The sequence below is a fragment of the Mycteria americana genome, chromosome Z (genome assembly GCF_035582795.1).
Source record: "Mycteria americana isolate JAX WOST 10 ecotype Jacksonville Zoo and Gardens chromosome Z, USCA_MyAme_1.0, whole genome shotgun sequence".
NCBI lineage: Eukaryota > Metazoa > Chordata > Aves > Ciconiiformes > Ciconiidae > Mycteria > Mycteria americana.
The window spans coordinates 9382804-9398607 of NC_134396.1; positions in this window are offsets into that span (position 1 = coordinate 9382804).

The window sequence follows — 15804 nt, forward strand, 5'->3', positions numbered from 1 at the left end:
GGAAACCTTGTCAAAGGCCTTGCTAAAAATCAAGGTATGCAACATCCATTGCTCTCCTGTGTCCGCAGGGTCAGCTGGCTCACTGTAGAAGGCAGTCAGGTTGGTCAGGCCTGATTTGCCTGTGGTAAAATCCTGTTGCCTGTTTGTAGTCACCTTGTCTTTCATGCAGTTCCCAGGGGAGCTGGCTATGTAACCTTCCCAGGGTCAACGTTAGACTGCCTGGCCTTTTGGTTCCCTGTCCTCCCCCTTGCCATTCTTTACCCAGTGACTTACTACTCAGATCAGAAATTAAATTCTACCTTTGTAAAATCTGCTGTTTCTAGCAGCTTTACTGTTTACTTTCTGTCCTGAAAAGTATGAAGTTTTGTTTTGTGCTGGTAAATTGGCTTTGTATCTTTTTGTAAGTAGGGGAATTTCACTGATTACAAAATGATGAGTTTGCAGTTATGTGATCTATTAATCCATCAATCCATTTCTCAATTTCTTGCTTTAGTCTGGAATTTTAGAACCCGTATCATAATGTCATGTATCCTGCTATGTCAGTTCTTATAGAAAGCATGTAATTCTGGTCCATTCAAATAGGGAGACTGCGGACTGAACCTACTTTTGCATTTTAATTTGAATAAAATGCTGGCTTTTGGAGTGAATCACAGTTTTTTCCACTTGCTAAATTCTGGTTTCTGTTGCAGAGCAGTCTTGGAGCACACAAACTTTGATTCTTTTGAAGCTAAGCTAGAAGATGTGTTAGAGCCATGACAGAACGTTAATTCTGCAGGACCAGATTAGAGGTAGTCCACAGTAAATACCCTCAAACATACAGGAGTGGATTTCATATCCTCAGTACCGAGTGCTTTGTTTGCTAGATTTGATTCTATTGTGCCAAAATAATTGCTAAGGTAGACTGCTAGATGTCCAGAGCATAAGAGAGAGATTGGAGGGTGTGTGTAACTCACTTTCTTCCATTCTAGGGCTTAATTATTTATAATAAGTTAACTTCAAATTTGAATTAAAAAAAACGCCCCAAAACAAAAAAGCTTTTTGCTCCACTAGCACATGTATGCTTTTGTGTAAGCTTTCAAATTCTGCAGGAAAACTTTACAGGAAGGAATTTGAATACTGGGAGAACTGGGCACTCTGTTCTGTACTTAAGCAGTACAGTTCAAATACTCGTTTCATAAGACTTGCAATAAGTATTGTTCTACCAATATCACTAGCATGGGGTGGCTTTAAAAAAAAAAAATTACAAATGGTAATGACTTGCATAATCCAACTGCTCTGTAGCTACCCAGAGGATATATTACGTTAACTATGTTAGGCTAATGTGATACATGGTCCTTTCTGAGAGGAAGATATTTTAAACTTAAACATTTTCGTAAATGGTCTTAGTAATATTTGAAGCTCCAAGTTCCCAAAAGGTGATGTTTTGAAGTAGCAAAAACAGTCCTAAAACATTAATTTAAGGTATTACTTGAGAAATTAAGATACTAATTTATAGCCCTTATTCCAGGGTGATCACTAATTACTTCTAAGGAAAGAACTTTTTTTCCAGTTGCAAAGATAATGAGAAATTTTAGCTAATAAGCAGAGAGTGAACAGAAAAAAGTGTTAGAGGAAACATAACTATTCTGCTTTCTCTATTTCACTTTTGCCTGGAGACAGATTTTCCCAGATGAGGGAGATCATACTCTTCAACTGAACATATGCATAGATAGTTTGTGTTCTTCCTTTAATGACAGTTGATCAGTTTTATTTTTCCCTGTATACTCCAAGACTGCATGTAGCCTTGCATATCACTGTGAAACCTGTGTCCAGTTTTATGCATGGTATATATAAATTAATACCCAGTTTTACTTGTCTGATAGAGAAATGGCTCTCTGAATTCTACATTGCTAATTTTTAAATTCACACCTCTTGACACTTTTTTGAACTTTGTAGGTTGTACTTCTGCAAAGCATTTTCAGTTAGACAAGGATATGGAAAATAACTATTAAACCTTATTTAGCAACTACAGCTGTCTTTGGAATATCATGTGAACAAGAGGTACAAAATACGTCTGTTATAATTTTTGAAAATAGGGTCAAAGTGGGTCAGCCAAGATGGGGAAGAAACTGTATGTCGGAGAAGTAAAGTAGTTGTGCTGCAGAGATCAGACCTTTACTTCACATGTAAGTATAGCTTTGAAAATAAGATTATACATGGTGCAGTTCTGTTAGATGTACTGAATATGACATTTACTAACAGTGTGATGTTTTGCAATTAGGTGAGAGACCAGGAAAAGTTCCTATGTGTCTCCTGACCTTCTTTTCCTGTCCCTTGTTGACAAAACCCACAAAACTGCTTATTATCCAAACCTTTCCCTATTAAAGCAAGGGAGCAACAAAGGAACTGGAGGACAAAAGGGCTGAGGGGGCTTCACACTCAGTAAGAAGTGTCTTCTGAAAGAAGAGTGTGGTTGAACTCTAGCACAGCATGAAATTAAGTTATTCTATTACATGGTCAGTCTAACCCCTAATTTAAAAAATCCCTAGCAGAATGGAAACTAACAGCTAGTGAACATAAAAAGCTCAAGCAGATGTTAAAGCTGTCTCATGCAGTAATAACTAGCAGTTGCCCATTCTCCATATTAAAATATTACAGATGTGGATAGGAAAAACCATTTGGTTTTCTGATTTTACATTCTCAGAAGCTCATTGTCATAGGCCGTGGTACAATGAACTTAAGTTTTCAAGTGTTTTATGGTGGATTTGTTAATGTGCGGACACAACACAGGAAGTTGGCTCTTCTCTAATTTATAGGCACATCAACAATACTTTCATCAGCATTCTGTCCCCAAACATATCCACTGAATGTTAGTTTAGTGAACCATATAATATGAGATGATCTAATTATATTTGAATTTTAAAACCAGAGAAGTGTAATCAGCGTACTGCAATGTGCTAAGTATTGCTATAATTTTCATGTTACATTCCTGATGTAACATCGACTTCTTTTTTTAAACTTCCAGAGATGTCATAAACCGCTCTTTCTACCTGGTCAATTAGATCTGTGAACAGCGTTAAAAGTTGCCTATGGAGCTGCTGAATTTTGTTGGTAGACCTCAGAACCCCTTTTTTTCTCCAGGGTGATGGTGCAAGAGTAGGTATCTGTTGCCTTTTTACCTACTCGTTCCTTTTTTGGTTTGTGTGAAATCATTACGGCATTTGGTATTTAAAGGCTAACTCTTGCTGAGGGATCTAATTTCTGTTGGCCTCCTCTGGAGGTAGTCACCTTTGCATTTTTTGTGGAGTTGAGCTTACAGGAAACCATACAGTAGCCCCACCTTGCTGTCCTGTATCTAGAACTCTCTTAGCAAGCTTGAAAAGAGAGGCAGCTTCCCATCTCTGCTGTAGACTAACCATTGTGGTTGGTCCTAAAATGTTACTCTGCTGCTCTAACATTTGTTTTCAAATATAAACCTGCTTATTTTTCTTTACTATGGGGGTGGTGAGACACTGGAACATGTTGCCCAGAGAAGTTGTGGATGCCCCCTTCCTGGAGGTGTTCAAGGCCAGGTTGGATGAAGCTTTGAGCAACCTATCTAGTGGAAAGTGTCCCTGCCCATGGCAGGGGGTTGGAACTAGGTGATCTTTAAGGTCTGTTGCAACCCAAGCCATTCTATGATTCTATGATTCATTTGCTCTTTAAGGTAGCTGTAAATCCTTTATGTTCATTAAAGATCTGAATAAGAGTGAATATGGCCTGAATGGAAGATGATATGAATGAGAAACTTCAGTTTTAGTTTGGAAGCATACCCGAGTGTATTACCTTGAGATTGCCATAGTCCTTACGTTAGACACATGTTGCAATTCCTCAGGTTTATTAAAATGGATTTCATTAAAAGGTTGAGCAAAACAGTGTTGGGATGAAGCTGAGGTGACAGTGAAGACCAAAATACAGTATGAAGAGCTCAGTGTAAGAAATGGTGTAACACTGGAGTTAAAGACTTGCGTTGGTTGTCCTGCAGATGTGCTGTGTTGGTCTACCTTTTGATGAATTGCAGTGTACCCCTCTGGATAAGAAGGAGGCATCTGAAGGACATTTATGTCCTTTGTTGATGACATGACAAATAAGAAAATTTTCAAGAGGGTGTGAGTTTGACTTTTGTAATGATCAATTCCCTTTCATTCTATTCAGGGACCAGCTCTGTGGCTTTGGGCTGAACAGTTAAATCTCAGTCTTTGAATGGATGTGATATCCTTCCATCTCAGAAAATGTACAATGAGTTACAAGCAGCGACTATTTTTTAAATAAAATAAGTAGTAGTCTTAGCAAGACATTGTTTTTGTGCATGCCTTCTTCTCAAAATAATTGTCTTTAAAGTCGTCAGCTCTTAAAAAGAAGAAAGCTGGATCTTTTACCAACTAGAACCTGGAACACGTATAGTCTCCAGACTTCTCCCATGTTGGTTTGTGTTTGTTAGGCAGTATTCTCCTATTAGTTTTCAATAAACCCATAGCAAAGCCTTCCATAAATAAGATAACTTCTCACTGCAAATAGCTGTAAAAGCATTTTAGCCTACTTGTCTCTTTAATTCAGAAACAAGTTCTACTATTTGGAAGATATGTCTTTGAGAAGATATTTTGTTAGAATTGTTCCAGCAGACAATGCTTTTTTTTCTCAAAAAAACATGTTGGTGAGGTGCAAAAGTCAGTATTTGAGCCTTAGTTTTCAACCAGTATCTATTTTGTCTTCAAAATATACTGATTTGACTGTCAGCCAGACTTATCTAATAATATATTAGGTTAGGACAGGGAAGTAGCTCAGGTTTTGATCAGTCTGACATTAAGTTTACCATACCTGAAGACTTATGTTCTTTGCAGGAAATACCGAAGCATTCTGCTAGAGTTTAAATTCATTAATATTTTTCCATTTCCAAGCAGAGTTAATATCAACTCCCTTTTGTCTATTTAGCTCCAAAAATTGCTTCCCTTGTGGCTTTTACTTTTAAGAATAGTTGTAATAGGTTTGGGAATTACTCTGATGAACTTGCAGTATAACTTTTATCGGGTTCATTTTGTGAGTAAAAATTAGTTTTGGTTATTTTCTTAATTGTCTGCATTTTGTGTTGGAGGAAGTGGCCATGGTTAATAGAAATGGAAACATGGAATAATAGGAATTATTTGTGATTTATGTGTGTATTCAGAAGCTGTCAAAATAGAGGCATTTAAGAAATGTAAATGTTGAGGTTTTTATTTTTGGAATATGAAATTCATGTTTTCTGATTAAATTATAGATAAAACAAACCATTGGATTGTGTTTCTTGTGTAGAAAATATTTTTTGGGGGCCCAAAATAAGGTATAGTTGAAAAGAAAGCCCCTTAAAGAACAGTATGATTCAGACCTTTGTGTCCCAGTGAAGGTTTGATACTCTGAGGAGGGGAGTCCAAGTTTGCCTCATGACTTCCCTATGACAGTAATACCTCTACTTTACAAGAGGAGTTAGGATCTTTGTTACCCCAAGCACCATATAAGTGTTCAGGATAGAATCATAGAATTGTAGAATCGTTTAGATTGGAAAAGACCTTTAAGATCAAGTCCAACCGTAAACCTAACACTGCCAAGTCCACCACTAAACTATGTCCCTAAGCACCACATCTACACATCTTTTAAATACCTCAGTGATGGTGACTCCACCACTTCACTGGGCAGCCTGTTCCAATGCTGGACAAACCTTTTGGTGAAGATTTTTTTCCTAATATCCAATCTAAACCTCTCCTGGCACAACTTGAGGCTGTTTCCTCTTGTCCTATCACTTGTTACTGGGGAGAAGAGACTGACCCCCACCTCTCCACAACCTGCTTTCAAGTAGTTGTAGAGAGCGATAAGGTCTCCCCTCAGCCTCCTTTGCTGCAGGCTAAACAACCCCAGTTCCCTCAGCTGCTCCTCATCAGACTTGTGCTCCAGACCCTTCACCAGCTTCGTTGCCCTTCTCTGGACACGCTCCAGCACCTCAGTGTTTCTCTTGTAGTGGGGGACCCAAAACTGAACACAGCATTTGAGGTGCGGCCTCACCAGTGCCGAGTACAGGGGGACAATCACTGCCCTAGTCCTGCTGGCCACACTGTTTCTGATACAAGCCAGGATGCCATTGGCTTTCTTGGCCACCTGGGCACACTGCTGGCTCATATTCAGCCAGCTGTTGACCAACGCTCCCAGGTCCTTCTCTGCTGGGCAGCTTTCCAGCCACTCTTCCCCAAGCCTGTAGTGTTGCATGGGGTTGTTGTGACCCAAGTGCAGGACCTGGTACTTGGCCTTGTTGAGTCTCATACAATTGGCCTCAGCTCATCAATCCAGGCTGTCCAGGTCCTTGTCCTGTAGAGCCTTCCTACGCTCAAGCAGATCAACACTCCCACACAACTTGGTGTCATCTGCAAACTTACTGAGGGTGCACTCGATCCCCTCATCCAGATCATTGGTAAAGATATTAAACAGGACTGGCCCCAGCACAGAGCCCTAGGGAACACCACTGGTGACCGGCTGCCAACTGGATTAACTCCATTCATGACAACTCTGGGCCTGGCCAGCCAGCCAGTTTTTTACCCAGTGATGTGTAATATGAGTTGCCATAAAATAAGCACATCTTTTAAGGCTAGTGTTTTGCCATCATTTATTAAAATCCTGTAGGAATAAATACTGTTGAGGTCCAAACAGTGGGGGTGAAGCTCTAATTGTATGTGTGTTGGTGTATGTGAATGTGAGTTGTCAAAATGTAGGTTTCAGCTGACATTGATCTCTACAAACATGTTTTACTTGAACATCTAATACTGTTACATATGCTGCTGCCTGGTTGCACATTTAGAGATTTTTCTGAAAGCTTGTTCCAGAAATGTCAAAGTTAGCTCTCTTTGGCTTAGCTTGTGTTCCCATTACCACTGAGAAATAATCCTCGTGCAGAATGTGTAATGGAGCAGCTATGACATCGTCTTCTGAAAAAGACCTTTCCTTCTTGGGGAGTTGATTGTTGCTATTGTTTGGTGGCCTGTTGTTGTCATAACAGACTAAAAATGAAAGGGAGAGTTGACATCTTTTATTAGGCAACTGATGTAGCTGGGAAAAGAATAGACACATTTTTCAGACCTAATTTTCTTCTTCTAGTCGGAAATGGCCTTGTACTCAGCTTCGAAGGGTGTGTTAGCCTGAAAGCTTGTCTGGTTCTTTTCCCAGCCGTACTGTTTGGTCTTACGTTATTTCTTCTTACAAAACTTGTTTTCTGTGGTATGTCAGGCAAACCTGTACCTTCTAACATTTCTTATTGCTATGGGATCTAAAATTATTAAATATTAATGTGGTATTAAAGCTATCTGGTGTGTTTTTCTGGCATTTATTCTTAAATGACTTTGCCCATTTTTCTTTGGCAGCAATGGTTGTTAACCTTCTCATCTTAAATCCTAAAATCTTGAAAATTCTTAGGCAAGAATTTAAAATAGAATGCATGTTACTATTAACACAGCAAAAAAATGAAACGTCTTACTGTAAGTAAGCTACAGCAAATATAGGAAGTTGTTCATGCATGGTGAACAGGTATAGAGGATATTTCAAGGCAGAAAAAAAGGGCCAAGTTTTTAAAATAATATATTGTGTTTTCTAGCATTTGGTGTCTTTCAGACCAAGGTACTTGATTTGAATATTTTATCAAATACTTCTTTAAAATTAACTAAAATACTTTAGTCTGTTACAGAATTACATAGTTTATAGCATTCTCTTATTACTTAACTGGATTCTGGTCTGTATCTTGCTCATTGATAACAAAATAATAAAGTAAAATAAATGCCTCCTATCCCAAAGCTGTTTGGTAATCATGCAATGTATTCATTGTAGTAGTCTGCAGGACACAACTGGTCAGTGGCTGCCTTTTGATGGGACCCAAGCTTCTTTTCTGTGCGGTGTCCTTTTTCAGTGAGTTCTGGTATCGGTTGTAAGAACAGCAAGGTCTGGTAAGTCCCTGATGCTATGACTGGGCTTTATGCTTGGGACTGTCATAGGAGACCTCCTATTTCCTTGGGATCATTCCAGAGTGTCCAGGCTGGAGATCTGTCCATCCCCATCTTCCCTGGTGTATAAATTCTGCCTATGTGATGTTATTGTGAGAAGTGTTCAGTAAAAACAGATTAAGGAGATGATTTCCTAGGTCTTTATGTAACATTATCTATGTTGAGCCAGTTAGTATGGAAATGCTTGATTTTTGAGCTCATAAAAATGAGGTTGAATGTAGTTTATAAGTATGAAAGTACCTTTGGATATCAGATATTTGTAACAATATTATCTAGGCAAAATGTGTAATGCTGCTTCTGTGTTCCCTTTCCCTGTCCTACCAGAGTCTTGCTGGGATTTTTCAGCAACAGTTTCTAAATACCCCTGCTCAATTCAGCTGTTTATATGTGCTCTTTGAGAGCATTCTAGGCAGCACTTTGAGATTTGATGTATATCACAGAGGGGCAGCAAATTTTGTTGGAGTACCTTTAGGAAATCAATTTTCATTTTGCTTTTTTGAGTATTAAAACAAGCTGCAACATAAATGGCTTTGCAATCAAATGCCACTGCAAACCTGAACATCAAAATCCTTATTTAAATGTGATCTGGGCTTCCTGTCTGCCTCCCTAATCCTTGTGTCATTCTCCCTTGAGATATTTTAGTGAGGGTCCTGAAGAGTATCTCCTCAGACAGAAAAACTGGTTGACTTGCTATGGGCACTTGGAGTAAACAGGGAGCAGAAGAAGGGAGGGAGAAAGATATGGATGCTGGAGCACCTGGCTTGAGAGTTGAACAGCAATTGACTGTATCAGCCACTGGATGTCACTTGTTCCACATAAATATATGTAAGAAGTTAATAGTCTGGCATCAGGGAAAATAGTTCGTGTGTCTGTTGTGAACACGGAAATCGTGCCTAGGTGAGTACAGGCAGCAGAATTTTTCTTTCTCTGCCTTGCGCTTTTTAATCTGAAAATCAAAGAGAGGTTAATTTGAAGTGACATCTTGTTACCTTGGAGCGCAAGATGCTTGTAGCTGATTTTTGCCTATGTTACCCTATAATGCTTCTTAAGTGGGGTTTAGATGTTGGCTTTTCCTATAACGTGTAACCATGAGACAGCCATCAGGAGGGTCCTATTTCTGCCACTACCGTGCTGATCTCCATCCCTTCTGTAGCATTAGCATTGACTTGCACCATGAGTTTGAGTCAACAGAAATGTGATTTTCACAACAGTGCTTCTGATCTTCTGTGCATTTGTAGGCTTGTCTTAAAGACGAAAATGTGGGTATAGAGAAAGATACATCAAAGACAGAAAAAGGTAGGATGCAGCCAAAAAAAAAAAAAAAAAAAAAAAGAGAAAAGACAGAAAGGAACAAAACCCAAGAGAAAGTGGGAAGTGAGGTAGTGACCATTCACTGCAGAATATCTAGCTAAGGGAATTCACATCTTGAAAAAAATGTGTGGGCAATGTCAACACCAGTCAAATTCTAACTTCTGTATATTGACATATGTAGTTACACTTGATCTGGTCACGTGTTCTGCAAACAGAATTGTGCCTACATGTACAGCCTGTCTGTTATGTCCGTCCTAAGGGCAGCATCTGACAGCATTATCAAAAGACTGGAATAAAAGGAAGAAAGGTCTTCTCTTGACTAAGCCATAGAGAACTGTGGTAAGTCTTTTTCACTTTTGAGTCAATGCATATACAGGTAACCCTCAGCCAGAGCACACTATCCCATCACTTCTTTTCTGTTCCTGGCTAAATTTTCATCTTTCTAGTAAGTATGTAAAATAATAAAATGTAAATAATTTTCTAAATATATTAATAATGTTCTAAATATATTAACAAAATATAAGAAAATATGTAAAATAAATATAAAATATAGAAAGTGCATAATATAAGCAATATATATATATCAGATATTCACTAATTAATGAGATTAATATCATTGCAATCTTTACAATATTAATAATGCAAACTTTCTGTACTGTCAGAATGTTATTTTCTACTGAAATGCTTCCTGTCTAGTTGTCAGCTCTTAAAATTTTACTGTTATTTAAGATGTAGAATGACATCTTGTCCTTAATGAAGTGAGGTCTACTTCTTCCAATGACTTCAAGTCGAGCAGGTTTTTCCCATGTGTACTGAGCTGTTATGAAGTGCTGTGGCATTCTCATGAAAAAAAACCCCAACCAAACAGAACTGTTCCCTGTCATGTGGGAAGCAAAATTTAAAAAATCATCCAGTGAAAAATCAGTTCTGATTTTTATTTCTAACCAAAACTTTTTTTTTTTTTAAATGAAAATGCATGTTGTTATATCTTACAAAATTCTGTGCATTTGACTTTCAAGAATAGAAGTTCAAGTGTGGATCCAATCTAAAAACCAGCAATTATTGTTAACAATTTTGCTCCTACTTGTCATTCCCCTGAAACTTATGACATAAACAGTTAAGTGATAGTGTCTTTGCAGGGTACATTGATACATTTTTAATATATTTGTATTTGTACATTTTTATTAAGTTTCAGCTATTTATGGTAAATTGCTATCTTAAAGGTTTATTTAGGGCTCTGGAAAACTTTTTAGTATTTACAGTAGTATCTTGTTAGTGTGTTTAAAACTGAAATAGTCTTTTTTTCCCTTCTAGTTTTCGTCATCTGATGTCATCTGCTATTAAAACTCAAGTAAGGGTCACTGCATGGTAGGGTCTCAAGAGGTTGCTGGTTACCAACTCTACAGGCTTTTTCGTTAAAGAATGGTCTCTTTTCAAGGGTCTTTTAGTCAATCTGAGTGTTTTCATGCCTGGTTTTTGATCATATCTTATAAAAAAGTTTTGTCTGTTTAGTTCTGTTGTATCTTAAATCTCTAAAGTGAAGTTTTCAGTCCCAGTTTTTCATTACTCTATATAGTATTAATTTCTCAACAGCAAAGGCTGCTTCTGTCTGGTTATTATAAAACCATATTAGATACCAATGGAGACAACTGAGCTTGTTTACTCTTAATTACGTACAATTCAAGCAGTGTATAATACAAACCTGTGCTGATTTTGTTTTAACAGTTAAACATATTGGTCAAATTTGGTAAATGATGCCCTAAAGGACTGTGCTACAGATTACAAGAGCTGAAGCAGTTTGTCTTGTGAAATATAGCTCCTTTCTGGCGCTGAATATTTTAATTAAAAATGTGAGTGGAGCTTTTGTAATCATACACATGTGAGGAAAGGAAAAATGCAAAGAAATAAAAAATTCACCTTTAACTTATTGTTGTGCACTTCGACAAATTTTTTTTCTTGTAACAGCTATACCATGAAATTTCGAATGTTCCCAACAGCATTCAGATAAGGAAGGAGACAGCTGTTTCCACCATGTCTGTTCATGGAGGTAAGCTTTCATGTGCTAGGTCTCCATCCCAGTTTTCAGAAGAAGCTGTACTCACAGTTCATCGCTTTGTATTGTGCCTCCACTAGTATTTGACTGGTGTTTTGTTTCACATTGGAGGAGGAGGTTAGAGGGCTGCTGCAGGTAGACAGTGGTATGTATTATGGCTTCACATCCTGTTTCCCCATTTGCCTTCTGTTGTCTGAGCAGTGCAGATTCTACCACAAGCAAGCCATTTCAAGTAGTTTTGTTTTGGGTTTCTTGTGCCACTTTCTACTTCCCATGATGAGGAATTCCAAGAAGAAGAGGAGCAAAGAGAAGGTGTCCGGGTTAGTGTGTTGTGGAGTTTCCACCTCTCCCTCGCTTTGCCTGATAACTAAGTGAAGGAGACCTCGCTGGATGTTTTTATTAATTTATTTGTCTAGGCGTCCTGTGAGTGTCTTTGTTTTGGGGACTTACGTAGTTCTAAATCACGGATGAGTAGACACAAGCAGATTCAACTTAGGTTGCTTGCTTAGCTTGAATTGTATCAGCTTCTTCCAAAGGAGCTCTTCTACAAATTTCATAGAATGTCTCCTATGTCTGATATATAAGATTAAAAACATACTTTAAGGAAACATTTGCTAGCTTTAAATTCATGATATATGAAGTCACAAAGAGTGGTATCCAACAGAAACCCATGTATATAATGGTACCAAAAGTATAGCAGATTCTTAGGGCAGTAGTATATTAATCATACAAGAGCCCAGTGCTGTAAATTTTACTGCAGTCAGGTTGCAGGCACTGTAAGTGATGAAATGAAACAGTACCTACTAGAGTTCCTCTTCATGCAAACATTTCAAACAAGCTGAGGCGGAATGAATAATGCATGCATTAGGGTTCTGCAGGGTGATATAGTAATTAATTCCTTTAAAGTGTATGGTGGATCTACTTGTGAATCATGAGAAAAGACTAAGTAGTTCCAACCTGCTGAGTGGCAAAATTATCTAAAAATGGTAGAAAAACTCATTTAGGCTTTGTTTTGTTCATTCTTTTGAAAACTTGTGTGCCTGTATACTTTAAGCTCCTGGTAGGCTATAAATAAAAACATTTCTTTCCTTTCTTGTACAGCAAATCATGAAACAGTCCTGCCACCAGCAATGCACAAAATAAGTAGAGAGAAAAAAATTCCAGGTAAAATAGTGTAGATAGCAGTCATTTTGTCCAAAGAAAATAGGCAAGAAGATGTGACTTTTTCAGAGTTCTGGCGAGTGGCAAAATGACTCATGGTGTAACAGTGGGAACATTTATGCTCCATGCTAACACCCAGGAGAGCCCTAGGTTCCGTTCCCTGATAGGGTCGCCATTGAATTGGAAAAAAATTCTTTATCTGGAGTCTGAGCATCCGCTGTCTGAGTCTTAAAATGATCCAGGTTGGTGACATGGCCATAGCTTAGTGTAAAAGGGTGACTTCTTGCCCGAGCTGAGCAGAGTTCTCTTCTCCCCACCCTTCTCCCTCCAATGAGGCAGGTTTTGGCATCAACTCTGTGTTGTTTGTATGAACGACCCCTTTCCAACAGAAAACCTTTATGACTCTGGACTCAACAGAGCAGGTACAGCTGAGAGCTTCAGCCTGGCATTCATATACAATGTTAACATGGCCAACGTGCTACTGCATACAGATAGTCCATGGCTGAGCAGCACGTAACACTAGATTTGAATGCTGCATCTCCAGAAGCACAGACCTCCTGTGGTTTGAGCTCAAGAGGAATTTCTGTCTGGGTAGCGGCTATGGTTTGGAGAGGTTTCATTCCTCCCCAGGTCAGCCAGTAGGGAAGGACCCGATTGCACGCAATTTGCGAAAGGCAGGCATTCCTTCTAGTGAAACTGTGTAATAGACACTCAAATGAATACATTTCAATAGGCAAAGTCATGGTGTAGTTTTCTGTAATTCGAAAATATTTATATGACTAATCTCTTAGGAAAATAGGGAAAAAACTATCAGTTGTACCACACTTTGAACTCTAGAATGTGACCTTAATAGGAGATTTACCTTTGCCAGCAGATTTCTTTTCATGAGCAATACTCTTTGGTTTGACATTTGAAAATTGTGCCAAAACCACTGAGGTCAAAAGGTAGAATTAAAAATCTCCTTTTTTTTTTTTTTTTTCCAAAGGAACAGGTATGTGTGTCTGTACAGAAGGTAAAGAGATGGAGTCTTTTTGCCTTTCAAAAAGTTACTTATTCACTTGAGGTTTTGCAGAAGAAAAAGTTATTTACACAATAGGCAAATATGTTCTGTTTATCTGCCAAGACAATTCTTGCACCATAATAATTCCTTCTGAAGAAACAAATGTCCCCTTTCACATTACAGCTATGCGCAGTTTACATGAATTTTTCCAGGACTCCACTTTAGAAAAACTGCAGTAACACTTACATGTTTTTCCTTTCCCTCATGTGTAAGCTGTGACCTTTTTATCAAGGCCCCATGCTTATACAAGCCAAAGCACTAGTAGGTGATAACCTGTAGGTGTTATGAAAAGTACTCTGCTAAACAGGAGCACTGAAAGTTTTGTCAGAAAAAATAAAGTTTTACCACATTTGTGTTAGAAGGGCAGACCAGAACAGGAATTAGGAGCTTGGGCTTGATGCAAATGTGGGACTGATCTGTGAAACATGTCCAGCCTTGACTATATTTTCCTTATTTTGTGTCCCCATCTAACAATGTTGAGATGCCTATTGTGCTTAAAGGAAGTGTTCTGACATTTGTTGTACCAAGAATTCTGTTACTGCCTACCAATGAATTCTTTAAATATAATCTTCTTTAAAACCCACCCCCAGCTGAAAAAAAAACCCAAAACACCAGCTTCTTATGAACAGAGGTTATAATGCCTCTTCATTAGATTCCTTTAGCTTGGTGGCATATCCAAGGATTGCCAGTAAGATGTGGAGGGTAGGGATGGATGCAGAGTTATGGAGCATCCTCAACCCTAACAGCTGAAGGTGTTTCTAATTCTCTCAGCACCTGGTCTGGGCTTTTTCTTCTGTTGTCCCTCATTTAGAGATGAAGAACTAGCAACAGCAAACCAAATTCAAAAGCAGTTCAAGCCAAATCCTAGGTAACCCTATTTAGCTACTACCTAATACTAAAGTGCCTAATCTCATAAGAGACTGACTTTTTGATATAAAAATCTGAGCCTATCTATTTTTTTAAATCAATGTGAAAATCAACACCTATCTCCTTATGAGGGTGTTGAGCCTGGGCTGCGTGATGCCTGGTTGCCCTGGGATGCAAGTCCACCGGGAATTCTTCCAGAATGCTTAACCCCTGGGGCCCAATGAAAGCACTGGATTCCTCCAGAAATACAGTTATACAGATGCTTTTTTTTTAAACAGGATTGGCACACACAGTGCCCCCAAATAGCCTGTATAAAATAACCTACTCCTTAGAGCACAGGCTCTGGAAGCAGAGGCTGTAAGCCATGAGGAGACATCTGCTTCCTCAGAGGACTAAAACTTGTCTCCAAGGAATTCCCTAAACCATGGACTTAAAGTCTTATAATTTTTTTCTATTTTTAATTAATCTTGATTCTTTAACAGTAACAGGCACAGACTTTTAGAAAAGGGGTGGATGAGTTTGAGTTGGGAGGAGGGAATTGGATCCTCTTCTTGGTAAGTGTAGTGCTGTAATCCCATTTATTGCTTCTGCTGGCCGTGTCTGGAGATATCCCAAACTGATTCTGCACAGATAAGTATCTATAAGGCAAACCCTGGGAAAGGGTGAAGCCTCTCAAGGGACCAGGCTAGAGAAACACCAGTCTGGAAGTTGGACTTTTAACTTTTTAAGTACTTTCTAGCCATACAGGTGCCTATAAGTATAAATCCATCCAGAAGTAGGCTGGATTTAGAGCCATAAAAATCTTCCTTGAAGATCCGAGCTGTAGCCATTTGCCTAAGGTAACTCAGTGTGTGAGAGGCACAGCAGTGGAGACGGCTTCCTTACGCTATGTCTTCCTCAGGTGCCTTGCACTAGGACCCTCTAGCTCTGCAACGATTCTTCTGTAATACCTCACTGTGCAGAGCTCTGGGCAGGAGGTTTGTTTATCGCTGCTGGTTGCCTAAAGGGCCTACATTCATTTCCTCCTGGAGGAACAGAGCCCTCCTGCCAATTTGGATGATTGCAGTGTGTGCTGAAGGCAGTTTCTGAGGCTGCAGCACATGACCAAGGAAAGCACCTCGGGCCTCCCCTGCTACCCGTCCTTTCAGGGGCAGAGCTCTCTGGCCATGACCGGTGGTCACAATAAAGCTGTTATTGCTGGACTAACATCCTACAGGTGCATCGTCTCCACCAAGAATTCTCAATAAAACCCAAGAAGCATTTTTTAAAACTCATAACTGCTCAGATATTCCCAATTGCAAATCCTTAAAATACTTTGCATA